At 47.3% G+C, this 26,725-nt stretch overlaps 1 protein-coding gene across 4 annotated transcripts in view; it reads right to left on the reverse strand.

Moving 5' to 3' along the window:
- Positions 1–26,725, reverse strand: part of CCDC186 (coiled-coil domain containing 186) — a 603,510-nt gene that overhangs the window by 119,190 nt on the left and 457,595 nt on the right. The gene's annotated exons all lie outside the window — the stretch shown is intronic.

The raw sequence follows: 26,725 nt of genomic DNA on the forward strand, positions 1-26,725 counted from the left end.
CAATCTCCAAGCATGGAGGTGGAGACTGGACAGGTTCGGGTGGAGGACCGTCCCCTGCTGCTGCGACAGAAGGTCCTCCTGAAGAGGCAGACGAACCGGGGGATCGACTGACATACTGAGTAGCTCGGGATACCAGTACCTTCGAGCCCAGTCCGGAGCCACAAGGATGACTTGGGCCCGGTCGCGCCTGATCTTCTTCAGCACTCTGGGCAGAAGTGGTATAGGCGGAAAGGCGTACAATAGACCGCAGCTCCACTCGTGACGAAAAGCGTCTCCGAGCGAGTGCCGCCTTGGAAATTCCAACGCGCGGAACTGATGACATTGCGCGTTCTCTTCGGTGGCGAATAGATCTAACCAAGGCTCTCCCCATTGCTGAAAGAGGCCTTGCGCCACGTCCGAGTTCAGACGCCATTCGTGATCCATCATGCACCTGCGGCTGAGTTCGTCCGCCCTGGCGTTCAGAGAACCTGCCAGGTGTTGAACCACCAGGGTCACACCCTGATGTTCCAGCCATTGCCAAAGGCGCAGAGCCTCCTGGCAAAGGGTCCACGACCCCACCCCGCCCTGTTTGTTGCAGTACCACATGGCGGTGGTGTTGTCCGTGAACACCTGCACAACACTCCCCCGGACAGAGGGGAGGAATGCCTTCAGTGCTAGACGAATCGCCCGAAGCTCCAACATGTTGATGTGGAGTCGAGTCTCCGCCGGAGACCAGAGGCCTCTGATCTCCGCCTCTCCCATGTGGCCTCCCCAGCCCTGGAGGGACGCATCCGTCACAACTACGTGCTCCGGTTGGGGAAGGGAGAGGGATCTGCCGCAGACCCAATCGCGGTCCGTGAGCCACCACTGCAACTGTCTCGCAGTTCCCTCCGAGATCAGGACATGGTCGGATAGGTTGCCTTGATGCTGGGCCCACTGAAACTTCAGGTCCCACTGCAGAGCCCGCATCCGCCATCTGGCGTGATGCACCCGCAGGATGCAGGAGGCCATCAGCCCCAGAAGCAGCAGCGTCAACCTGACCGAAACCCGGGATAACGGCTGAAAGATGGGAATCAGAGCCTGAATATCCCGGACCCGCTGCTCGGGAGGATAAACCCGAAACTGCGCCGAGTCTAGAACCGCTCCGATGAAGAGGAGCTTCTGAGAGGGGCACAGGTGTGACTTTGGCACATTGATCGAGAACCCCAGCTGATGCAGGAGGTCTGCCGTAGTCTGGAGGTGGCTGACGACTGTCAGGGGCGAGCCTGCCTTCAACAGCCAGTCGTCGAGGTAGGGGAAGACTGAAATCCCCAACCTGCGCAGATGAGCTGCGACCACCGCCATCACCTTTGTGAACACCCGTGGGGCGCTGGTAAGGCCGAAGGGGAGCACGGTAAACTGAAAGTGCTCGTGGCCAACCGTGAACCGCAGGTAGCGCCGGTGGACGGCAGGACGGGGATGTGGAAATAAGCGTCCTGCAAGTCCAACGCCACCATCCAGTCTCCTGGATCCAGGGCAGCTAAGACCTGAGCCAGTGTCAGCATCTTGAACTTCTCCTTCCGGAGGAAGCCGTTGACGTTCCGTAGGTCCAAGATAGGGCGCAGGCCCCCTTTGCCCTTCTTGGGTACCAGAAAGTAGTGGGAGTAGCAACCACACCCTACTTCTGGCCCAGGAACGCGCTCGATGGCCCCTTTGGCCAAGAGGGCCGTAACTTCCTCCTGCAGAAGTCGCAAGTGATCCCCCGATACACGGTGGTTCTGCGGTGGCATGGTTGGAGGAGTCGCCTCGAAGGGGAGGGAGTAGCCCCTTCGGACGATCTGCAGCACCCACCTGTCCGACGTGACAGTGCGCCAGTGGAGGTGGTGATGGCGAACCCTGCCCCCCACTGGCGTCACATGGGCCTGAAAGCACGGACTAGGAGGGTTTTGAGGCGGATGCTGCGGGGGAAGGTGTGGACTGACCTCGCCGCTGCCCACGACCGCCCGGACGGCGGTTCCCACGGCCGCCACCGCGTTGGGTATTGCCCTGCGGCGCGTGGCTGGCGGCACGTGCGGGCGCACCCCTTCCGTGGCCACGAAAGGAGTGATAGGCAGCCGGTTGCTGGCATTGGCCCGAGAGGTCTAAGGACTTGGCCGTAGCCCTGGAGTCCTTAAAACGCTCAAGCACATGGTCTGCCTTGTCGCCAAAGAGGCGACGGCCATCGAACGGCATGTCCATGAGCGTGCTCTGGACATCTGCCGAGAAGTTGGCGGATCTCAGCCAGGCGTGGCGTCTGACCGCCACCGTCGTTGCCATCGCTCTACCCAGCGAGTCTGTGGTATCCAGCCCACACCGGATGGAATACTTGGCTGCATCCCGGCCCTCCACAAGGGCTTGGCCGAGTTTGGCCCGTACCTCCAACGGACACTCTGGCAGCACTTCCGCGACCTTATCCCACACAGAGTGGGTGTAACGTCCCAAGAGGCAGGCGGTGTTGGAAGACCGCAGGCCCAAACTAATGGATGAGAAGATCTTCTTCCCATACTGGTCATACCTCTTGGATTCCCGATCCGGCGGGGCCGACGGGAATGCGGTTTGGGAATTGGAGGCCTGGATGACCAGGCTCTCGGGGGTAGGGTGGGAGGACAGAAAACATGGGTCGCCCGGGGCGGGGCGGTGGCGTCTGGCCACGTTCCTATCTACGGGCGAACCCCTAGCGGGCTTGGACCAAGTGCCCAGAAGAACGTCAGTCAAGGCCTCATTAAAGGGCAGCAGAGGCTCGGCCGAGCTTGACTGCGGTTTAAGGACCTCAGTGAGGAGGTTAGTCCTCACGGCCGCGACGGGGAGCTCAAGGTTTAAGGCCTTGGCAGCCCTCATCAGCACCACACTATATGTTGCCCCCTCCTCCGAAGCCACGGTAGGAGGGGAGACAAACCCAGGGTCTGGAGAGGTGTCCAGGCCACTGGCCTCCCCAAGGTCTTCTGTCCAGTCCTCATGAGACCGACACTCCCTGGTCAGAGGGTCCTCAGACCCCTCCCAGTCCTCTCCTTCACCCATCTCCTGAAATTCAGGGTCCTCAACCAATGGGGCCTGTTCATAAAAGTGAAATTCACCCAACGGCGTCTGGAGCGGCGCCCAACGGGGCCGCCCCGACGGCCGAACAGGCACGGAAGTAGAACCGGGGTCGGCGCCGCCCGAGGACGGCGCCGGAGGCGACACCTGAGGGTCCGACGCCGGGGAGGTCGTCAGATCCACCGGCGACGAACCAGATCCCGAAGGAGGACCAGCGGCGTCCTGCGGCGCCGGGCCCGAAGGCGCCGGCGGCGTCGGAACAACTGGACCCTGCAGCGCCGGGCCCGAAGGCGCCGGCGGCGTCGGGATAACAGGGGCCTGCGGCGCCGGGCCCGAAGGCATCGGCGGCGTCGGGGCCGAAGCACCCGACGGCGTCGGGGCCGGAGCCGCCGACCCGCTAGGGCCCCCAGACGGGTCCGCTGGGCCCGGAGGCGCCGCGGAGCCCGTCGGAGGAGAGAGTTTCCTCATGGCCATGAGGAAGCGCTCGACCTCCTCCGGCGTCGCGTCGAGCCCAGGGACCGTAGTATGGGGCTGGACGGGGCGCCCGCGACTCCGACGGAGCCGCGTGGGCGGTGTCACCCGAACCCCCGGCTGCATCGCGCGAGCGTCGGGGGGAGTCCGAGGAGCGATGACGCCGCTTGGACTTCTTGTGCCGCTTACCTGACGACGACTTCGACCCGGAGGAGTGCGGCCTACTCTCGGAGCAGTGGAGGCTCCGGGCCCGCGACCTGTCCCTCGACCTCTCATGGGATCGGGACCTCTCGCGGCGCGGGACCGACTGCCGGAGTTCGAGTCGCCTACGGGACCGCTCCCGCCTGGCTTTCGAAGAGAGGGCCCGGCAGTCGGAGCAGGCCTTGTCGTCGTGGTCGATGCCCAAACACGACAAACACACGCGGTGAGGATCCGTGACCGACATCAGCCGGTCGCAATCGTCGCAATGCTTGAAGCCGGGCATCCCTATCGGCACCGTTTCGGAGTCGAGAGACTCGAAATAGTAATCAAAAAGGATCAAAAAGTTTAGTCAAAATTGACTAGGGTTACTGCTTTTTCCAGATCTGCGCTTGCTGGCGCGGAAAAAAGAAGAACTGACGTCAGCACGCGGAGGCGGCGTCTAAGTACTCCGACGACATCATCACGGCGCCCACGACGGACACGGAGCCGCAGACAACGCCTACCGACGCGCAAGGGTACTGCTACGCAAAAATTTCCGGATCCAGTCTGACGCCTGGGGATATTCTAAGGTAAGGAATCTAATACTAACGTGTCTCTTTCAGATTCATATTTCTGTTCACAAATAATCACTTTTAAATATTAGGCTTCCAACAGAAGCACTAATTGTCGATTAGCTATTTGCCTTGCAATGCAATATCATCTAGAAAATAGGCGAATTTCTAAAAGGTACACAATCTGTATAATTCATCGTTAAAGCAGGTTGTCCGTAGCTACAACCACCTCACTAGCACCAGTGCACTTGATAACCCAGTGGTTTATGAAATAAGAGGTGACCTTTAACGCCGGTTATTTAATGAATGTAGATATACACGGTTAGGCCACTCCAACCAAAAATGATCTACCTCTCTTACAACACCTGCAGTAAGGAGCAACCAAGCATTCATTTTGAGAGGAAAGATGACCACGCAAAAGAATGCCTGGTGCTAATCCAAACCGAACGAACACAGAATTAATTCCACGAAGGGCCCTGTGGAAATTGAAAATTAAGATGCCAGTGGATGGCAGACCGGACCACCCTATCAAAATGCCCCCTATTCCCATAATCCCCATCTCTGCCCTAATCACCCCCTCCCACTGTATGGTCAGGATCTGATAGGACTCTCCATTTGCAGCGAGATGGTGGGAGCCACGCACCCTTCTTTCCCCTGTGATTACTCCATCAATAATGTTTTGATCAAGGCTTGCCCTATAAAGTTATGTGGTGATATTTGCTGGTTTGGGGACTGTAGGCTAGCAAGGGAAGTACAGATGATAGCTCTGTTATTTAATTCATTTTCAGCAACTTGCTGAGCATCTGGTAGTGATGTTGTTCTATCACGCCATAGCAGCAAGCATCTTGGATCCAGTCTTTTGCGAGACTCCAGTCCTTTAGAAAGGGCGGAAAATGTCTCTAAATAGAGGCCACATCCAGATAACAACTGCTAGCCAACACGGTTGAAGAGAGAAAACAGCATCAAGATTTCAAGGTTGGCAAACAACTTTGTTTTTGAACTCTGAGATTGGCAGAAAAGCTCACAGGGCCTCTAAGGTGTGTCTGAACCTCGAGATGCACTTGTTGTATGGCACTAATAAGATGGAGAATTATTAGAGAGAAAGGAGAGGGTCTTAGTTTTTTCTGTGCAACTATTTGCAACAAGAAATGTATTATTGTTTGGACAAAAATAAACTAAAACCTGGAATCCAGAAAGGAAATAACACTTTCGGTGACATAGATTTTGCTGCAAAACCGTGACTAAGTATTCCAAAAGGCAGAACTGAGTCTGATACAAGATTTCTTTACATTCATAGAAGAACAAGATATTGGAGAACTCTGGCCTGGGAATTTAATTTAAAAAGATAATATATCAAGGTGAAGGCTTGGAACAAATATCTCTAGGGAATAATTCTCATGCACGTTTTGCAATGAAAGCTGGGAGTTACCAATACTTTTCTCTTATTTTTTTAAGAAAGGTCTAACCTAACCCATCATTCCACTTCTATTTCATCTATACCCACCACCCTCAATTCAGAAAAGGTCCTGCCATAAAGCTCTCGGGTGTAAGTCAATGCTGACTGAAAAGTAAGTTTTAGCTCCGATATTAGATGGAAGTGAAGTATCAAGAAGAAGATCAACTGAGGAATCACCTTTTGTCAACAGGATCTACCCCCGGCATCTCTAACCTAACCCCCTCCTGTCATATTCAAACACTGGCGAATGTTACAAGGTGAGGGAGGCGAGTGGTTGCATCTGCTCCAAGGCAACGATAAAGGTTTTGGCAAGGGATGTTACAATACATGGTATGTGGGCATATATGTTAATTCCTGCTAAAGCACGAGATGCAGAATTTTGCTTTCCTTTTAACCTTTGCTTTCCTTTTAACCAACAAGACAGGAAGGCAATCATAGAGAGTGAATCGCCATAATCATGGCAGGAGAGATTGCTGGTAGGTGTGAACTAAAGAGAATAAGAAAGAAAATACTGAATCTTTTTCAGAAAGGTACACAGACTGAAACGTGTACCAGCTACTCAATCTGAGGAATCAAGGTAAATTGGATGTCTAAGAGCAAATCAAGGCCAATGACTATCGTCATGACTGCATAAATGTATGCTAAGGTTTGAGAATGATCCGATGTTCCTCATGTGTCCCTAAAAAATGATCTGTTTTTCCCTGCTTAACTTTTTTAATTCCACCCATACACTACATATGTGATTGAAGTATGCCAACTTGCGACTCAAATGTCATCGACATTTGTTAAAACTGGAAAGGAGGAAATGCTAAGGGAGACAACCTTTGAGCTTTGAGAACCACAAAGATTAGAGCTGAAAGGAAGTAATGCTCATCTTTTATTTATTCCAGCAAAAAGAAGCAGAGCAGAGCCAATGTAGTCCTAGTTTTTAAGTTTCCCACCCATGAAGGCATGTGTCACAGTATGGACGTATGGATCATTCCCTCACCTCTTTCTTAAAGGCTCTGAGGAAAGGGTAACACATTCTTGAAGCTATACTGGCTGTCCTGGTTGCAACATGATTCCCCACTGGAAAGTAGTGCCTGACAGCACAAGGCTTAACCCCTTAAGCGCTGCCGTCGGCCAAAAGCCGACGGCAACGCTACCTCCCCAGTGCTGCGCACGACCGTTGGCCGACGGGCCAGCGCTCGTTATTCGAACGTTCAGCACTGGGTGCAGAACGTTCGACGCAGCTATGAGGTTAAAAAGCACGAGACTCTCTAAAGTGCTGGGTCCCTAAAATAGGACCGTTCTTGCACGGCTAAAGACTAGGGTAAGACTAGGACGGGAGCACAGCTGGTGCTGGAAGGCCCGGAGCTCAGTTGGGTATGACCAAGAGTGGAGCACAGCTGAAAGGCCTAGAGAGGGGCTGGTGTAACAAGGACTGGAGTAGAGCTGGAGTAAGGCCAGGACTGGAGAACAGCTGGAGCTTGTAGGCCTGGTGCAAAGAAAGGAAGATGTTGGCATGATGTTGAAGTATGGTGATTCTATCTTGGAATAAGTCTTACTAAGAGAGTTGGACTGGTGATTTCTGTTTACAGTCACCGTCTTTGCTAGTCCAGAACCATTACACGGCAATATAACCAATGGTGTCAAGTCGGGCATTACTGAAGGTTTTGATAAGATAGGAAACAGACACTGGGTCATCCACCATCAGCTATAAGTCATCCAAAAGCTTTACCAAAACTACTTAGCCCCCAAGATACTCCGTTTGGTGGTGGCCACTGTATAAAAGCCTTCAGTCAAACAGCCAGAGAAGGTGAAAGGCTGCTTCATAAGGATTGAGCCAGTCAGGGTCTTCCATTATTGCCTCTATTTGTTTGGAAACCCCTTGCTTAAAAACCGTAGAAAGCATATTAGGTGGAAAACAGAGAAGTAGTCCCCTGACTCCAATGGGTCCAGGGACAGTTTTCAGTACACACAGAACAGCATAGTTCTGCCTATGTGGTATCCATCTAGTACCACTGTCTCTCAATGTTTGAATTTTCCATCTCTTAAAGTAAGACTCAGTTGTAAACTGCAGATAAAAAAATGTATCGCCATTCTTTACATTTAAGAAAAATCCATATGCCCCACAATAGCCCCCAGGAATTCATTTGTTTGGTTGTTGACCTGTGTGTAAATGTCTTTCGTGTGATGGTATCTGGTTTGATCTACAGGGCCATTTAACAACTTGCGTGATGAAGGACTGCTTTCTTGTACAAAGTGGGTGCCCAAACACTTCACGGGAATTTGTGATTTACAGATCTACTTACAGTTGATGGCATAAATGTACCTGTACATTCATGGTCCTCTACTAGCTAGGAGGGTTGCTTACTCTGTGCAGATGAAACGCAAACAGTTGCGATAGAGACATTGAGTCATTAAGTTATAGTCAACCTGCCAGACCGTCAAGTTTTTATAACACACAGAGTAAAGAATATGCAGAATTCCTGAGAAATGTAGCAGCTGGCAGAAGTAGTTCTTCCTTGTTATGAGAAATAATTTATATCACACTTTGTTTCTTCTAGGTGCAAGAAATACATTTCATCTAAAAAAAACTGACAATCGCCTTTTGGTTCTCAGGAAAGAGAAAATAGACATGAAGCTATTGTTGAACCAATGGCTAAGAGTGCAAACTGAAAATGTTCTGGGCTAAGGTCAATCAATAACTGGCATCAAAAGAGTCTCTGGCTCCTCCAGCATCTGCATAAAGGTAAGGTGAGCAGCATCTCTCAAACAACAGGTGGTGAAGCTGTGGAGGTCAGGTCAAACAGTAATGATCAGACGAAATTCACAACTGCTCTGACGTTTTAGAGGAGCCTAAACCTTGGTTTATAATTTTGAAAGTGATTTGGGTGTTGGGTTTACTGCTATTCATTTATTCTGAGCGTGCTCCGGTACACAAGTTTTACTTCAAATCTTTTGATTCCTTACTCAGCCAGGACAGCAACACGTTAAGGATAGGTGCTGATTTAAACACACACAATTTGTTCTCACCCTAATCAAGTATCCTTTAAGAAGTACAGATAATCTCCCAACATTTATTAAAGCAACAGGTAAGGCAGATTTAAATAACGCGCAAGCCAATGTTCTTTTCCATTGCTGCTAACTTTCTGGTCTTTTCCAGCTTTCTTACTGTCTTTAGTCTCAGGTACTGACTGCTGATTAATTTGAGGTCAGCTTTTACAGAGACTAACATTTATTTAAATACACCTTTTGTCAATAATATCTTCTTTATGACACTGCACAAAGGCTAACAGTTTGATCATGTTGCTAGAACAAGTATGCCAACAGGTCACATCTACAAAGTGATTGTACTTCCAGATTTAAGCCTCGAGCACGCTTGGAATGATTCTCTATGGATGTGAACTATGTATCGGGGTCTATTGCATTGTTCCCGCCATGTTTAAGATTTTACTTGATCAATATTTTAGCATTCTATGTATGGTTAATTCCTTTACCATTATTGTGTATTGTTGCGATTTAACATGTATGCTGTTTTTGTTTATATGGTGGATTCATTTAACCGAATAAAAGCTTTAAATCGAATCGACAAATTCAATAATAGCTTTGACAAAGTGGGTGAATGAATTTCAGCATTACCACTACATACGGAAAAGGATGGCTATACATAGAAAAAGGTAGAAAAATCATTCAAAGACATTTTGGTAGCCTCCCAACTTTGATTTGATTAAAAGTCAGAGAACTTTGCTTCTCAAACGTTCTCTACTTTCAAAATTATAATTGTAGGTCCTTGCGAGATAGAGGTTTGCAATATTTTCTGTCCAATATTACTGTGAGATCACGGGAAAAACTGAAAGGAAGACAGTCGCACTGAATAAATGTAAAAAAGGAAAAAGTCATTAGTCAAGACGATCTCGCCATGGTGAAAAACTCTCTGTAGGAGAGAGGATATTTGAATAAATAAATTTTACTAAAATTTTTAAAAAAACACCGCCAATACAGTAATAGTGAAAGCATTTGAAAAGATGAATATTAGAATCCTCAGAACAAGACTGGATCGCTTGGAAGTGACAAAAGTACAAGGACTTTCTTTAAGGTTTGAACAATGCATTATTACTATAAATAAGGCTTGCTAACCTGTATTCTATACATGGAACAGTCACATGCATACACATTTATAGAAACAGACTTTAGGCTAACTGGACCAATTATAGACCTTTCTTTTCTTGTGAGCTGCGAAGTTGGTGAGCAGCATCAGCGCGACTAAAGGACCGGGGTAGAACTTGAAACCCCTTGGAAAAACGCTACATCTCACGCTCGCACTAAGGGGCACCGAGTAGTCATTGTAAACCTGACTACATTTCACACAAGGCAGTGCGGCACCCTGAACATCTCCGGCAACGCCCTGCACAAAAACGACCAGGTGCTTAAAATCAGCGCCGGAGAAGGAGACTGCGGGAGACCTTTCTTTTCTTGTGAGCTGCGAAGTTGGTGAGCAGCATCGCGCGACCAAAGGACCGGGGTAGAACTTGAAACCCCTTGGAAAAACGCTACATCTCGCAAACGCTCGCACTAAGGGGCACAGAGTAGTCATTGTAAACCTGACTACATTTCACACAAGGCAGTGCGGCACCCTGAACATCTCCGGCAACGCCCTGCACAAAGACGACCAGGTGCTTAAAAACAGCGCCGGAGAAGGAGATTGCGGGAGACCTTTCTTTTCTTGTGAGCTGCGAGTTGGTGAGCAGCATCAGCGCGACCAAAGGACCGGGGCAGAACTTGAAACCCCTTGGAAAAACGCTACATGTCGCGTTTCCCGCTCCACAGGAAACGCTTGCACTAAGGGGCACCGAGTAGTCATAGTAAACCTGACTACATTTCACATAAATATTTACAACAAGGGGTGGTGAGGGACAGTCTCTGAATTAAGCAGAATACTCTCACCCAGTCAAGAGATCTGGGCTAGATCCAACACCGTTTTTTCGCTCATTGCACCATCCCAGTTTCAGAACCTGGCTGTATGCAAATTAGTCTGTCCCTGGCCCAGTCCATCATGGGAACAGGGCAGACCAGACTACAAAAGCCAATTCTTACACTGGGAAGGAAACAAGCTTCCGGGGACCGGTTTCTGGCATTACAGCCGTCTTCGGCCCGGCTTGCTTGAATCCTGATGGTGCAATGAGCAAGGGACTCATGTCTGAGTATACCCTTCCACGCTTAGGGTGGACAAAAATATTTACAACAAGGGGTGGTGAGGGACAGAGTCTCTGAATTAAGCAGAATACTCTCACCCAGTCAAGAGATCTGGGCTAGATCCAACACCGTTTTTTAGCTCATTGCACCATCCCAGTTTCAGAACCTGGCTGTATGCAAATTAGTCTGTCCCTGGCCCAGTGCATCATGGGAACAGGGCAGACCAGACTACAAAAGCCAATTCTTACACTGGGAAGGAAACAAGCTTCCGGGGACCGGTTTCTGGCATTACAGCCGTCTTCGGCCCGGCTTGCTTGAATCCTGATGGTGCAATGAGCAAGGGACTCATGTCTGAGTATACCCTTCCACGCTTAGGGTGGACAAAAATATTTACAACAAGGGGTGGTGAGGGACAGAGTCTCTGAATTAAGCAGAATACTCTCACCCAGTCAAGAGATCTGGGCTAGATCCAACACCGTTTTTTAGCTCATTGCACCATCCCAGTTTCAGAACCTGGCTGTATGCAAATTAGTCTGTCCCTGGCCCAGTGCATCATGGGAACAGGGCAGACCAGACTACAAAAGCCAATTCTTACATTTCACATAAGGCAGTGCGGCACCCGGAACATCTCCGGCAACGCCCTGCACAAAGACGACCAGGTGCGCGTAAAATCAGCGCCGGAGAAGGAGACTGCGGGAGACCTTTCTTTTCTTGTGAGCTGCGAAGTTGGTGAGCAGCATCAGTGCGACCAAAGGACCGGGGTAGAACTTGAAACCCCTTGGAAAAACGCTACATCTCGCGTTTCCCGCTCCGCGGGAAACGCTCGCACTAAGGGGCACCAAGTAGTCATTGTAAACCTGACTACATTTCACACAAGGCAGTGCGGCACCCTGAACATCTCCGGCAACGCCCTGCACAAAGACGACCAGGTGCGCGTAAAATCAGCACCGGAGAAGGAGACTGCGGGAGACCTTTCTTTTCTTGTGAGCTGCGAAGTTGGTGAGCAGCATCAGCGCGACCAAAGGACCGGGGTAGAACTTGAAACCCCTTGGAAAAACGCTACATCTCGCGTTTCCCGCTCTGCGGGAAACGCTCGCACTAAGGGGCACCGAGTAGTCATTGTAAACCTGACTACATTTCACACAAGGCAGTGCGGCACCCTGAACATCTCCGGCAACGCCCTGCACAAAGACGACCAGGTGCGCGTAAAATCAGCGCCGGAGAAGGAGACTGCGGGAGACCTTTCTTTTCTTGTGAGCTGCGAAGTTGGTGAGCAGCATCAGCGCGACCAAAGGACCGGGGTAGAACTTGAAACCCCTTGGAAAAACGCTACATCTCGCGTTTCCCGCTCCGCGGGAAACGCTCGCACTAAGGGGCACCAAGTAGTCATTGTAAACCTGACTACATTTCACACAAGGCAGTGCGGCACCCTGAACATCTCCAGCAACGCCCTGCACAAAGACGACCAGGTGCTTAAAATCAGCGCCGGAGAAGCGCATCGCGGGACGAGCCGGGCGAAGCCTGGGCCAAGGGCAGGCCCGTTTAAGCCCGTTCAAGACCGGATAAGGACGGGACGGGCCACCTCTCTTTCATTTGTCACCGCAAACAAAGGTCAGTCTTCTTTCTTCTGTTTTGCTGTAATCGGCCTGCCTTATCCAGAGTTTAACTGTCTGGTCCCTTAAAAACCATCATGGCAACTGTACCATCGGAGGCCCTAAATCCTAGGAAATCAACCAGGGGATCATTATTAGGCACCCTGGATAACTTTCTAGTCAGGGTATCGTCAGCCCTGGCCAAGGATATCGAACTCACCGAACAGAGACTTTCCCTGGACACCCCATTTGACAAAAGATCTTCATTGGGAAGTCTGGCGAGGGCAAGATCACCAATTCGCCATCTAACTATCTCCCAGGATACACTGCCTCCCTCGGGAGTTGTAGAGCGAAGTGACACATCTCAGCTGGTTGTTATCCATGACATTAGTTCAAAATCCCCCACTGGGACGGTTGTTCATAATGCCACCAAGGCTATACCCTCCCCTAACATTAAAACCCGCTCAGCCACCAATGCAAAATCATGTCTTCTTCAGCGAGATGTGGGGACGGCCGCTAAAAGGAAGCGCACTGGCGTTCAAACCACCCTAGGAGGCAAAGAATCTAAAACTGGTAAAATGGACGTGACCAACGATGTCCCAGCTATCAGACTTCCTTCTAGTCCACCCCATCTACCAACGATTGCCATAGAAGAGCATAGTGGACCAAAAAACACTTTGGGGGGAGAAGTCCAACCTGATATGGGCCCATCATTTTGGAAGAAACTGGAAAGTACGTTTAAAAAATTCTGTACCCCAATTACCACACGACTGGATTCAATCGAGAATAGACTAGTCTGCCTCGAACTCTCAGTCGCATCACTCCATAAGCAAGTGGGTCTGAGGGTTAACGATTCTACTCTTAGACAGACTAAAACTCCAGGCCCAAGGCCAACCGATCCAAATGCTGCTGTAGCATTATAAAGTCGCACCGTTCCTACCCAAAGATCCCCTGCCTTAACCCCTGTTGATGCCCTAGTTCCCAGTTTGCCACCTGGTGCAAATACTGCTACAAGGGACAAATCCCATCAAACATCTGCCGACAGCACTGTATCAAGACTCCAAAAACCCCCCTCGGTCCAGAATACTGACCTGCTGCCTAACATCGATCTTCCACCACAATCAGCGCCTTATGTGGTGGTTTTGGCGGGGGTCCCCGTTCTGGCACAGGGAAAAAGGGAGACCTACGCAGAACTCAAAAATAAGTGCACCTTCTGGCTCAACCAGAAACGACCACTCCCAACAAATATTACAGCAGAAATTCTGTTTGCTAGGAGAGTGAACTGGATTGGCAAGAGCACTAAAACCACGGTGGGGGACTGTGTTATTATTAACTTTAGAGACTGGAGGTGCGTCGAATTTATTTGTAATTGGCCCCAAAATATTCTGTTGCCAGGAATTCTCACACTACCATTGTCTTACTTTTATGAACCCCGGCACCCAACTCCAAGAGACTTATTCTCACAGGATGAACTGTCGAACACATGCCCTTTAGGGAACATCATGCTCTTTAATAGATTTGATGCCCTTTCATGCCTGGGGGATTGCGATTGACGCTCTGTGCCCCAAACACCAGCACAGAACAGCATATTTCTAAACATCGGGGGATCTGTGGAAAAGGGATCTGGACAAGACTTTCCCCAGCCACTACTAGATATTAGACTGGAGCTGACGGGTGCAGAAGACCTCACTGACCTGCTACCCTCTTGTGATGAACTCTTCCTGGATAGTGATTCATCACCAAGAGGATTAACATTAACTCTACCAACAGCCCACATTTCTGTCCCTACCCCCGTTCCACCCAACATAGTACGAAAAGGGCCTACGAATGCTCCTGATGGTTTAACTAACTTGGTTAACTGTGGTGACCGGGTACTTAGAATCCGCAACCAAAACTCAACCCTAAAAATTTTAACCTGGAACATAGCAGGTCTCGCCACCAACCAGAATAACCCTGACTGGTGTGCTTTTGTAGACCTTCACGGGATATGTATATTCCAGGAAACTTGGGCTCTTAACCCCATACATAGATCGGGCTATGTGACGTTTATGGAGCCAGCTTTGAAAGGTCCTAGAGGTTGACCATCGGGGGGATTGTGTATTTGGATAGGTGCTCATCTTGGGTATTCTGCAAAAAGAATAGACACCAACTGCCCTGATATAACCTGTATTATATTGTCGCACACAAAAACACCCAAACTGGCACTTATTAATATCTATTCGAGGCCAGTAGGACAGGGGGGCACCTCCAAAACTCTTGACTCTTTGTCCTCTCTTTTGCACTCCCTCCCCGCAGATGCTGAGTTGATGATTGGTGGTGACTTCAATTGCCATTACGAACCACTTATTAGAGTCCACCACATCTCAACAGATGAGGATGAAATATGGTCAATCCCCCACCCAAATATGTATCCAGCTAAACAGTGGTCATCCACGGTACTTCAGCTAACCTCTATAACCTATTCCTTCTCTATTAGAGCATGTAATGGGCGTTTTAAGGGGGACAGCCCAGGGAAACCAACCTATAGTGGAAGGGGTCATACTTCCGTAATTGATTATTTCATGGTTAGTATGCCCCTATGGCCTAGGATCCTAAACTTCCAAATCTCTAGTCGTACGGAAAGCAACCATAATCCCCTGTCAACTGAGATTAACTTTGATCTGATAACTGAGGTCAACGAAACTTACGAAAATAGCGACCTCAGAATAATTCAAGGTGGGAGGAGAATCAGATGGGCTAACGAAGAAATCCACTGAAGATTTGGGCAAATTGTACCGGAGTATAATCCCCCTCTTAGAAAGGGCAAACCTAATCGCGACTCATCCATTTGGTAGCAGTGAACAAAGGTCCCTGTCAGGGTTGCATGAGCAACTAACTACCTTATTGGCGAACTTCTTTTACAAAACAGCCCCTATTAAACCTAAGCCTTTTGCTACTAAACACCCCTGGTTTAATGGGGGCTGTAAAAAAATGAATCAGGGGCTGCTTACGGCACTGAAACAAGGTCCCCCGGCCGCCGTGACTGAAGCCAGGCGTACCAACAAATTAATGATTTTTAATGCAAAAAAAGAGTGGGAAGAAGAACGATGGTACGCCATCAGATTCGCACTTGAGGCCAAAGATATACGGTCCTTCTGGAACCTAGTTCATACAGGGAAACCAGACGGTAGGACCTCAATTGATCCAAACATATCCGAAGAATCTTGGTCCCTACATTTTAAAGAGCTATATTCTACCCCCTCAACATTAAATAGACTAGTCCCTACTGTTTTGACGGATATGGACCCTAATCGCCCCATACCATTTTTCACCTTGGATGAGATTCTTATCGCAGTGCATTCTTTGCAATCTAACAAAGCCCCTGGGTTAGATAGGATCCCAGGCGACCTCTTCAAAGAAGAATCAGTAGTCTGGGCTCCCTATCTTTTATTACTCTATAATGCAACTTTGCAGGGCTTACCACTGCCAGCTACATGGTTGGGGGCGGAGATAATTCCCATTTTTAAGAAGGGTTCTCCGCTAGAACCATCAAATTACAGGCCTATCAGCCTTATCGATGTCAGTCAGAAAATGTATGCGAGACTACTCCTACAACGCTTACAGGCCTGGGTAAACGATAATAATATACTGACTCCCCTCCAGGCAGGCTTTAGGGCCAAAACATCTACTATTGACCAACTCTTCCGGCTCCAAGTTCTTTATTGGAAGCACGTCGTCCTGGCCCGGGGAAGTTTATATCTAACGTTTGTGGACCTAAAGTCAGCGTTCGATATGGTGAATCGTAACCAACTCTGGGCAATTTTATCATCAATGGGGGTGCCAGCCTATTTGTGCCATCAATTCAAACATCTACATAATGGCACCTTTGCCAGAGTGCGTTTCGGGAAGTATGGTCAGCTAACAGGGCCCTTTCCGGTCGAGAAAGGGGTTAGGCAGGGCTGTGTCCTTGCCCCCACCCTCTTCTCCCTTTTTCTTAATGGGCTCATTGAAGACCTACTATCAATTAAAGATATCGATTCCCAAAAATTAGCCTCGCAGAGGTTTCCTGCATTAATGTTTGCAGATGACACTCTTATATAATCAAAATCCCCTATGGGCATGCAGAGGGTTTTAAACCAGTTTATTAAATTCTGCAAACATAGAAATTTAGTAGTTAACATCGACAAGACTAAGTATATGGTATTTAATGCCAATACTACTAATTGCCCCCACCCCATGATGGAAGGTAGACCGTTAGAAAGAGTCCCAACTTTTGACTATCTAGGGTTGACTCTAACCGACAAAATGGGGTGGGGAGCACAAATGGCCAAGGCAAATCTAAAACTAGTACAGACAACTGGGGGAATTTTAAAAGTTCAAAAAAACTGTGTGAATAAAACTATAAGTGCCCCTCTGGAAATCTTCAAAGTCCAAGCAAGATCTTCTTCCCTTTATGGGGCGGAACTTTGGGGACATGTTCCGTCTACCGACCTGACCATTACAGAAAACAACTTCATTAGGCAAATTCTAACTCTGCCCAGAAGCACTCCTCTAGTCCCACTCAGGCTAGATCTGAATATTAGGCCTATAGCTGAAGCTATTGCCTCACGCCCCCTTCTTTTTTCGGAGGAGGCTGTGGAGCACCCCCAAGCTGGAAAGCTACAAAAGGGAACTAAAGGTGGTCCTAGCCTCCCCAGGAGCAGGTAGAATTCCATGGCTACGTTTTGTAAGACAGTCGTTTGCTCAAATTCGATATGAAAATCTGTGGCTAAATACTGAGGTCACTTCTTTAACTATTTCTAAGAAAACATTGTCCGGTGCTGTGAAGGACTTTAGCCTCGGGGGGACCATTAGCTCAGTACCATCAACGAGCCTTACTGGTGCCTTCCTGAGCCACAAGTCCACATACAGCTTTGAAAAAGAAATAGATGTAATCCAATCCACTTTAGCAAAGAAGCTGTACTTACAGTTTAGATTTGGAACGCTGCCCCTTTATTCTGTGATAGATAGGTGGACGGGGGGCCCAGTTCATTTATGACCTGGCTGCAGAACCGAAAATGAAACCGCCCTGCATGTTACTCTTTTCTGTCCAGCCTATTCACATATACGAAGAAAGTGGATAATACAATTATGTAATAATTTGGGCATAAGGGATTACCAAGCCTTCTTCAGGATTCTGAAGTCTGACACGAATCCCTTGATAGTGTCTGCTATCACTAAATTCCTGTTTTCTATGTGGTCTATTCGAAGGAAATCACTCAAATAACATGGCCCTTTATGTTTTTATTCGCTGAGACGTGAGAACTATTTTGGATCAACAAATGTAATCTTTACTTTAAAAAAAAAAATAATAATAATTTTAAAAATATTAAACATTTTAACGTTTTAATAATTTGTCTTCTCCCCTCCGACTGCATATGATGTATTTGAATTCTTACACTTATAAATGATCTGTGGAAAAGTGAAAACGTATATTTTTATGTACTTTTATGGTTAAAACTAACCGAAATAAAGTTTATTGAATTGAATTGAAATTGAATTATAGACAGCTATCAAACTTAAGTTCCAAACTACATATGGGTTTAAACATTTAGAGACCCAACTAAAACAATTTGAAAGCTTTCGTAGAAAATTACTGCTTAACATTGCTTAGAAAAAGTACACACTTCAAAATGTAATCATGTCTGTTCCAAGAACAAGCATTGAGTGATGCTAGCAGTGGTCCCAGAATATGGTACTCTGCTCTGCTGAGGTAATCTTGTCACAACATAAGCTTCAATGGAGGTACTAATGGAAGCCTAGTACCAGTTGTCAGTGACCCTTTTAACCCCATGGATGCTCAGCATATTCCCCTGCTGTGCTGAGAAATCGGAAATCCCACACAACATGACAAGCTGGGCTCGTCATGAGCGTGCGAGGAGGCTACTTCATGACGAGCCCAGCTCGTCATGAGCGTGGAAGGGGTTAAAGACCATGTACATTAGTTCACCATGAGAGAAGGTAAGGAGGACACTGTGCCATTAAGATTAAAAGAGGTCTTGAAGTAACTCCACTTATTGCCTAAACTGTAATAGAAAAAGAAAACATTATGTACCCTTGGATGCAATTTAATTGATCAAGTTTAAAGTCTTCGGCATTTTCTGCCTCCTCTACAATTCAAGGACGTCAATAGGGAGCTATACATGGGCAAAGCCATCCATTGCCAGATAAAGTGCACTTGAGAGTAAGTATACAAAATAGTGCAGTTGCCTAAGAAATAAGATCCACTATTCATTACATGATAATAAAAAGGTGACTTTAAGGAGAATTGCTTAGATTGATAGGCACACGTCACTATTCCTCAGAATAATAATTTATAGAAATCCTGCTGATACTGTCAACAGGCTATTGGCAGATATCCATAATCTGGGTATATTATAGAGTGCTGGAAACGTTTGGAACTAGAAAAGAGGAAAGCCCTCTAACCACCTTTGAGAAGGTGGTCCATCCTAAAGTTGACAACTCAACCACGCTTGATTGCAAAGCTCCTGGCAAAATAATAGTTTGAAGTTTACTTAGAAAGAAAGCTGTCTTTCAGGCCAGCTGCTGGAAGGCAACAGCACACTAACACATGAGTAAAAATCATTGTGCCCCTACTCAATATCACAACAACCAGGAGACAAATGTAATTTTGTGGTGCAAAAGCGTCAAGATATCCTCTTGATCAATAAGTCTATCGATCGGATGACAATGCTTAATGAGGTCGAATAGTATTACTCCAAATGTAGAAAAGACTTCTCTGGATGGGACAAAAACGAGGGGTAGGATGGTTGCACTGGGTAATAGTGGATTTGAGAAAATATGAACAGGGCAAGAAAGAGTAATTTGAAGATCCTTTACAGCTTGAAGACTACCTACAGCCTTGAAATCTAGGCAATCTGTATACATGTATATACATATCTATACTTTCGTTCGAAGAATGCCAGTTGTCATGCATGCCACTCATTTACCTTAATCCCTTTTTATGCCCTATAAACAAAGGACTGAGTGAAACTATTTACAGCAAAGAAGTAGAGCTTCAGGAATAAATACTCTAAAACACAACAATTATCCAGTGTTAGTGGAGAAACAGACACTCTAAAACCATCTGTTGTACTCCCATAAAAAACTGCATCCCCCAATCCCTTAGACACGTATGTAGCACCAGCCAGTCCACTGTTTTAAAGGCAGTAGTTTAGTCACGGAATGAGACAAGTAGGCTGCTGCCCAGTGCTTTTATCTAGATGAACAAGGTGGTTGGGCTCTAAAAGGAGTTTGGGGGTTTCGCCCAAGAAACATAGCTAAGAACGTACTACACGAGGCCTATGTATCTAAGGGTATGGCATAGTACAAATGAAAAAGAGTTCTGTGACAGACTGATTCAGAGTCAAATACCGAAATTAGAAAGCAACAAGATGTTTAACAGCCAGTGTTGTGCCATTAAGATTAAGCCATAAACAATGAAACACTTCGCAAGGTACATTTCACAGGGTCACCTTCACTGTTTGTTGTTGCTACCCTTGGGCAGTCAAGTGTTCATTCACTCAGAATTCATTAGTACTGTGGACCCTGGGACACCAATTGCAAATGACAGAGTGCATCAAGGATACAGGTATGGCCATAGAACCCAGATAAACAGACTCACAATCTCAGTCTGCCTTTAGTCAACATAAGTGCTTACAAAAAGACCAAATTCAGATATTGAGTACATTTTGTTGTGCCCCACCAAAGTGGGCCATTTGCAGGGGTACGAAGGCATGCAGCATCATCCTCATGACTAGATATCAAGGGCCCTGAACAACATACTTCCCAATAGCAAATCTATTTTCCTTGACAATGCTCATCTTTGATAGGCCAAGGCCTACTGAGAGCATTATTGCCCTCACAGAAAGATGTTTCTGCATTCACAAAACAGAGGTTGCAATGTTTTAGCAAGACATTTTCTTTGCTTCATTCTATAATGGAATTGTGTATTTATTGTGGCATGGTCAATTTCTATTCTGCTGTATAGACCTCTGAGAACGATTTCGGGTGAAATTTGAATCGTATAACATGAAATATATATAAATATTCCTGGCACTGGTAAAGGATCTGCCAGTGCAAGTCCGCTTGGAGTTCCCAGTGGCTCTTTTGGCCCGAAATTGCACCAGAAGGAACAAGCAACATCTGAAAGATCTGCAACATTGTCTCCTTGAAGGCCACAAGTTGCTGTGTTGCTAACAACCACAAAAGGAATTCAAGGCATGTCAGGACCAACTGTTGCACCAGACCGAATTCAGGATACCCGTTTCTCAGACACTCACCCCCAGTCACTGAACTGGGTTGAATCCATCATCGTTCATTAGCTCACTTTGCCACCTCAGTTCAGCCCCAGCTAAATGCAAATAAGTCTTGACCATGTGCCTCATTGGAACAGTCCAGCCCGGACTGCCAAGACAGTGCTGAAAGGTATCCCATGACTGTAGCCAAAGTAAAGCCTTATTGCACCAAGAACAGTGCCAAATATAGTAGCTTCACAAGGGACACTTTAAAGGATCAATCCTCTTGGTTCACCAGGAAACAAACTTGTCTCATCTCCCAGAATGAACATACGTCATTAAAAGTTGAAACACCGAAAGGACAATGTACCCCTCTTCCGGTGGTAGCTGAAAGGAACTCCGATTTGCCCAATTAATCTCTATGTATGAAGAACACGTTATTTACCTTCGGTAACAATCTTTTCGGTGGCTACTTAAACTGCAGATGACTCACTTTGTGAATATTCCACTGGTGTCAGACTAGATCTTGAAACTTTTACAGCAGTTATACTGCAAGCCGCTAGTTCGCCTTGTGTTGCTCCGCGATAATGTATTTCTGCTTTGGAAGTAATGAGTGGAGCTGCATATAAGCGCCACCCATATGCAGTGATGTCATTGGCTTTCTAGGCTGGTTTCACCCTAAGACACAGTCTCTTGGTAAACTGGTATGACCAGTGAGCACATCTCTAGATCGAACCTTTTATTGTTAGAAAATAATCCAGTTTACAGACCAGGGAAGGTGGGAGGGTCAGTGAAGAATCTGCAATAGAGTATCAACGAAATAGATAGTTTCGAAGTTAAATAACTTGTTCTTATGATGCATACTACTAGCCACAGATTATTCCCCTTATGATAGATACCATAGCAGTACCTTCCAAGGTGGTAGGTCTGTGAACTGACTCAGACCAAACAGTTCTGCAGGGTAAAGTGGGCAAAATGCCCTTCTCAACGGATCTGTCAAGCCAATAGTGCTTCATAAACGTGCACACAGGTGCTCATGTAGCCGCTTGACAGGTTTCCAGGACAGACACTTCATATGCCAAAGCAGTGGTAGCAACTTTGGACTTTGTGAAATTAGCCCACAAGCCTTCTTGGGGGCTGCTTCTTCAACAGTGCATATAAGACCTTTAAGAAGAGAACAATCAATTGACAATGTTTCAATTTTAGCACTGCCTTGTCATTCTGGAAAACAGGACAATGAGCTGATTGTCCACTCAATGTTCCTTGGTACACTCTGTCAGGGTTAAAACAATGGAATCTCTTTTGCTCCATACAGGGATGAGGCAGAGCAAAGAATGCCGTACGGGTAACAGCCTGACCGGCATCAAACAGAGTAACCAATTTCAATAGAAAAGAAACTAGGTTCTTCAAAACCAAAATATAAGGGAGGAAGGTGGAATAAGATGGATTTACAAAAAGATCTGAAGTTCACTCACATGTTTAGCCTATGTTATGGGAATAAGAAAGACTACCATTAAGGTCAGGAGTTTCAAGTGACAACTGTGCAATGGTTCAAAAGTTGTGAATATCAAGAATATGAGGACTGAGTTAAAGTCCCACTGGGTCATCATAAAGAGTTTCAGTGGAAACAAATGTTGCAAACCTCTTGAAAACATCATCACAATGGGTGATCTGAATAAAGAAAAGCCAATAAATAGCCCTTAACATTCCACAAGGCAAGTCCTTCCTTGCGAAGGATGAATTTGCCGGTTGCCGCACCAATCTACAAAATTCTCCAATCGGTTGGCGTACCCTGATTTAGTTCAGGGGTGCCTCACCAACAAGATGTCATCAACGACCTCAGGGTGCAGGTCGAGAGAGGTCTACTGTCACCACTCAATCTCCAAGCATGGAAATGCAAATTGTGAAGGCCCAGGTGGAGAACCCTTTGCTGCTGCTGCAACAGACAATCCTCTCGATGAGGCAGTTTGGTCGGACCAGGAGTTTCGGGAACCACACTCTCCTGAACCAGTCCAGTGCCCCTAGGATGACTTGGCCCCAGTCGTTCCTGATCCATCCTCTTCAGAACTCTGGTAGGAGAGGTAGTGTCGGGAAGATATACAGAAGTCCTGAGTACCACTCCAGAAGGAAGGCGTGACTTTCTCAGCGGTGGCAGAAAGATGGAGCCAGGGTCCTTGCCATTGCTGGAAGACGGCCTGTGCCACCTGTGGGTGTAGCTGCCCTTCGTGATTAGCTAGATGCCTGTGGCTGAGTTTGTCCACTCTGGCGTTTAACATCCCGCAAGGTGGTTCATCACCAGAGAAATCCCATGGCGGTCCACCCACTTCCCGAAGAGAAAAGATTCCTAGCACAGGGCCCAGCACCCCACCCTGCCCTAATTGTTGCACTACCACATGGCGTATGTCAGTGAGTATCTGCACCAGCCTTCTTTTAATGGTAGTTAGGCCCCCAACCCTAAACAAATCGTCCTCAATTCCAACAAACTGAGGTAGAGTCAATGCTCTGCCATAGACAAGAGGCCTGTGATCTCCACTTCTCCTAGATGGTCTCCCCAACTCAATAATGATGCATCCGTGCCTACTGTCAGTTCTGGGTGGGGTAAAGATAAGGGCTAGCCACTGACCGAATCACGGTCCAGTAGCCACCACTGCAGACATTTTGAAGTCTTCTCCAAAATCCGGATACAGTACGACATTTTTCCTGATGCTGTGCCCACTGGAATTTCAAGTTCCACTGCAGAGCCCAAATGTGCCAACTGTCTTGCGACACCTACAGGATGCAGGAGGCCAGCAATCCCAGTAGCCTCTGAGTCATCTGCACTTAGATCCAGGACAGAAGCTAAAATATTGAACGCATAGACAGAACATCCTGCACTCTCTGTTCCAGGGGAAAGGCAAAACACCATACCATATCTATAATGGCTCTAACGAAAGGGAGAGCTTTCAAAGGAGTACGCTGTGGATTCAGCACATTGATAGTGACCCCAAAAATGTCAGGAGCTGGTTGGCATCTGCCTGGGGCAATCATGCCATCAAGAGACAGTTGTCGAGTTAGGGGAAGACTGATACCCAAGAACTCCATAGATGTGCTGTAACTACCGCCATCACTGTCATGAACACGAGAGGGGCACTGTGTTGCCAAAAAGGAGCGCTATGAACTCAAAATGCTCAATGCCCACCATGAGCCGCAAGTAGCACCTCTGTGCCTGCAGGACAGGGGAAGTGAAAATAAGCATCCTGCCAGTCCACCGCCATAATCCAGTCTTCTAGGTCCAGGACAGAAAGGTTTGTAGCTACTTTTGTAGCTACTATGAGCATCTTCAACTTGTTCTTCTGCAGAAATGTGTTGAGATTGCGAACATCTAAAATAGGACAAATCCTTCTGCTTTTTTCAGCACAAGGAAGTAGCAGGAATTAACACCCAGGTCCTATTTCTGAGGCCTGAGCCCTCTCTTTGTCCCATTTGGCCAAAAGGATCTGTAATTCCTGTCATAAGACAGACAGATGGTCCTCTGTCAGCTGCCTGTGAGGTGGTGGGAAGGTTGTACGGGGTAGAAAGGAATGGAAGGGTATAGCACCAACTGACAATTTGGAGGACCCATTTGTCTGTTGTGAAATATCGGATGATGCCTCCAACAGGGTCACTGTGTGCTAGAAAGGAAACACTAAATAAGGCTTTGCAGGTCTCTGCTGCTGAAGAGACGGGGGACTGAGCGATACATTGTCCCTGCTGTCCTCATTGTCTCTGAGAACCACTGCTTCGGCCACAAAAGAACGGAAAAGCCTATTGTGCTGAAGATAGGAACTAGCTTTAAAGGAAGGGAATGCCAACCTGTAGCGACAAAGAGGCTGAAACGGCTGGTGACAATGCCTTGTACTCGCAGAAAGGCCCAGGGAACATGCTGTGGCTCTGCTCTCCTTAAAACGCTTCAAGGCAGAATCCACTTTATCCCTAAAGAAGGAGATTCATCAAAAGGTACGTCTGTTAAAGATTCCTGAACATCCCTGGAGAAGCCTGTGGACCTTATCCCGGCAGGGCTTTCCAGAGCCACACTGGTACGTCCTAAGCAATCAGTATTGTCCAGTACTGAGTGTACCACAAGTTTTGCAGCATCATGGCCATTCTGACCAGCCTCCATGAGAACAGATTGACAGTGGAGGGAAGAGGACATTTTCCATTTTGATTTCTTATGTTTTTTCTCTGATGTATTTGAAATCTTTTACTGCAATGTCAACTTGCCACAGAAATTAATTCAGAAGCATGAACAAGACCTTCCCTTTGGCTTTGGCCAGTTACTTTGCAGAGTCTTGTGGTGCTTGACGATGTAGAGTCTGGCTTTGCGTTCCCATATGGCCTTTGGTCTCACCTGAGCGCAGTTGCCACCGGCTTTGGAGTCAGGGTTTAAACCCAGACACCACACACCATTCATGAGGGTCCGTTGCAGACTTCGGTTTGCAACAGTCCTAGCATAGCTTGAACTCTTCAGTTTTAGGGGGTGAAATTTCTCTTGTACTTTGGATACATTTTGATGAAAAGTCTAGCCAAAGACCAGTGAGAAGCTACAGATTCACATCTGAAGTTGTGGAAAGAAAGAAACTGACACCAGCGTGCATGAGTTGCACTTATACGCTCCACCTCTTGTCACTTCTGGTTCAGAACAATGTCTGCATGGAGCCGCACAACGCCACCTTATGGCGTGCTGGATTACTGCTCTGAAAATTTCCAGACCAAGTCCGCTGCCTGTGAACTATTGAAAAAGTGAGGAATCTGATATTAGAAGTATCCATCAGAAGGTGCCGGTTTTAAAGTTTGGGGGCGAGGGGCAGTATCTGCACTCCCTATTGGGACCACAGGTCCATTCTGAGTGGAAGAAAAAAGGGGACACAATCAACAGGAGCTTAAATACGTATACCTCACCCTTCATGGTCATTCCCGGGCAAAAAGAATGACTTTGGACTAGTCGTGGTGAATCCTCCTCAGAACCAGACGATTCAAAGGATTGTGTGGATGAGAGAAAACTTCAAATCTAATTGAAACACATCCCCCAAAGCTCCCTGCAACATATGTTGGAGGCTATGAACTTCGGGCAGTGGGCGTTGTTTCAAGTGGAAAAGAAAATAAAGTAAAATGTGGCAAAGAGGTCCTGTCTCCCTCTGGATGAAGATTCCACTCATAGTCGTCAAGATGACGTAGGCTGAAACTATCAGCCCTGGTGTTCAGAGAACCTGTCAGATGGTTGGCCACCATCCACAAAGCGTTGTGGTGTGCCCAGAGTCTCAGAGCTGCTTGAAAGAGTTCAAGACCCTACTCTTCCCAGGTTGGTCAGGTACATTGCATTCGTATTCTCAGTCAGTCAAGATCTGGACCGATTGACTGAAGAGTCACGAGGAATTCCTTGATTGTTAACACTCATTTCCAGCATACTGATGTGACAACTCTGTTCTTTTGGAAACCAGATGCCTCTGAACTCCAGGTACTCCAAATGCACCTTAGGTGGGAGCATCCAATACAAACATGGCCACTGCTGGAGATGGGGGTGAAAAGAAGAACATCAGACAAATGGTCTTGTAATGGTTGGAAATGCCAAAAACATAAAACAAACCACAAACTTCTCCCAGTGTTCCCCATAGATGGTTTTAGTGGAGGGACACTGGGCTGCTAAAATGATATTCACTACTTCAGAAGGGAGATCAAAGGATGTCAACTGTCGCTGCTCAATCTCCAAGCATGGAGGTGTAGGTTGTGTAGACTCAAGTTTAGGACTCTGCCCTGCTGTTGCAATAGGAGGTCCTCCAGAAGAGGAGACCGGATCGGAGGAAAGATGGCTAGAAGTTCCGGGTACCCCACATTCCTTGCCCAATCCGACACCACTAGGACGATTTGTGCCTGGTCATTTCTGAACATCAGAACTTTTGAGCAGGAGTGCTAGAAGAGGGAAGGTATACAGGAGTCTCGAGCTCCACTCAAACTGAAAGTTGTCTTTGAGATAGA

Source organism: Lissotriton helveticus, chromosome 5_1 (genome assembly GCF_964261635.1).
Source record: "Lissotriton helveticus chromosome 5_1, aLisHel1.1, whole genome shotgun sequence".
NCBI classification, from domain to species: Eukaryota; Metazoa; Chordata; class Amphibia; order Caudata; family Salamandridae; genus Lissotriton; species Lissotriton helveticus.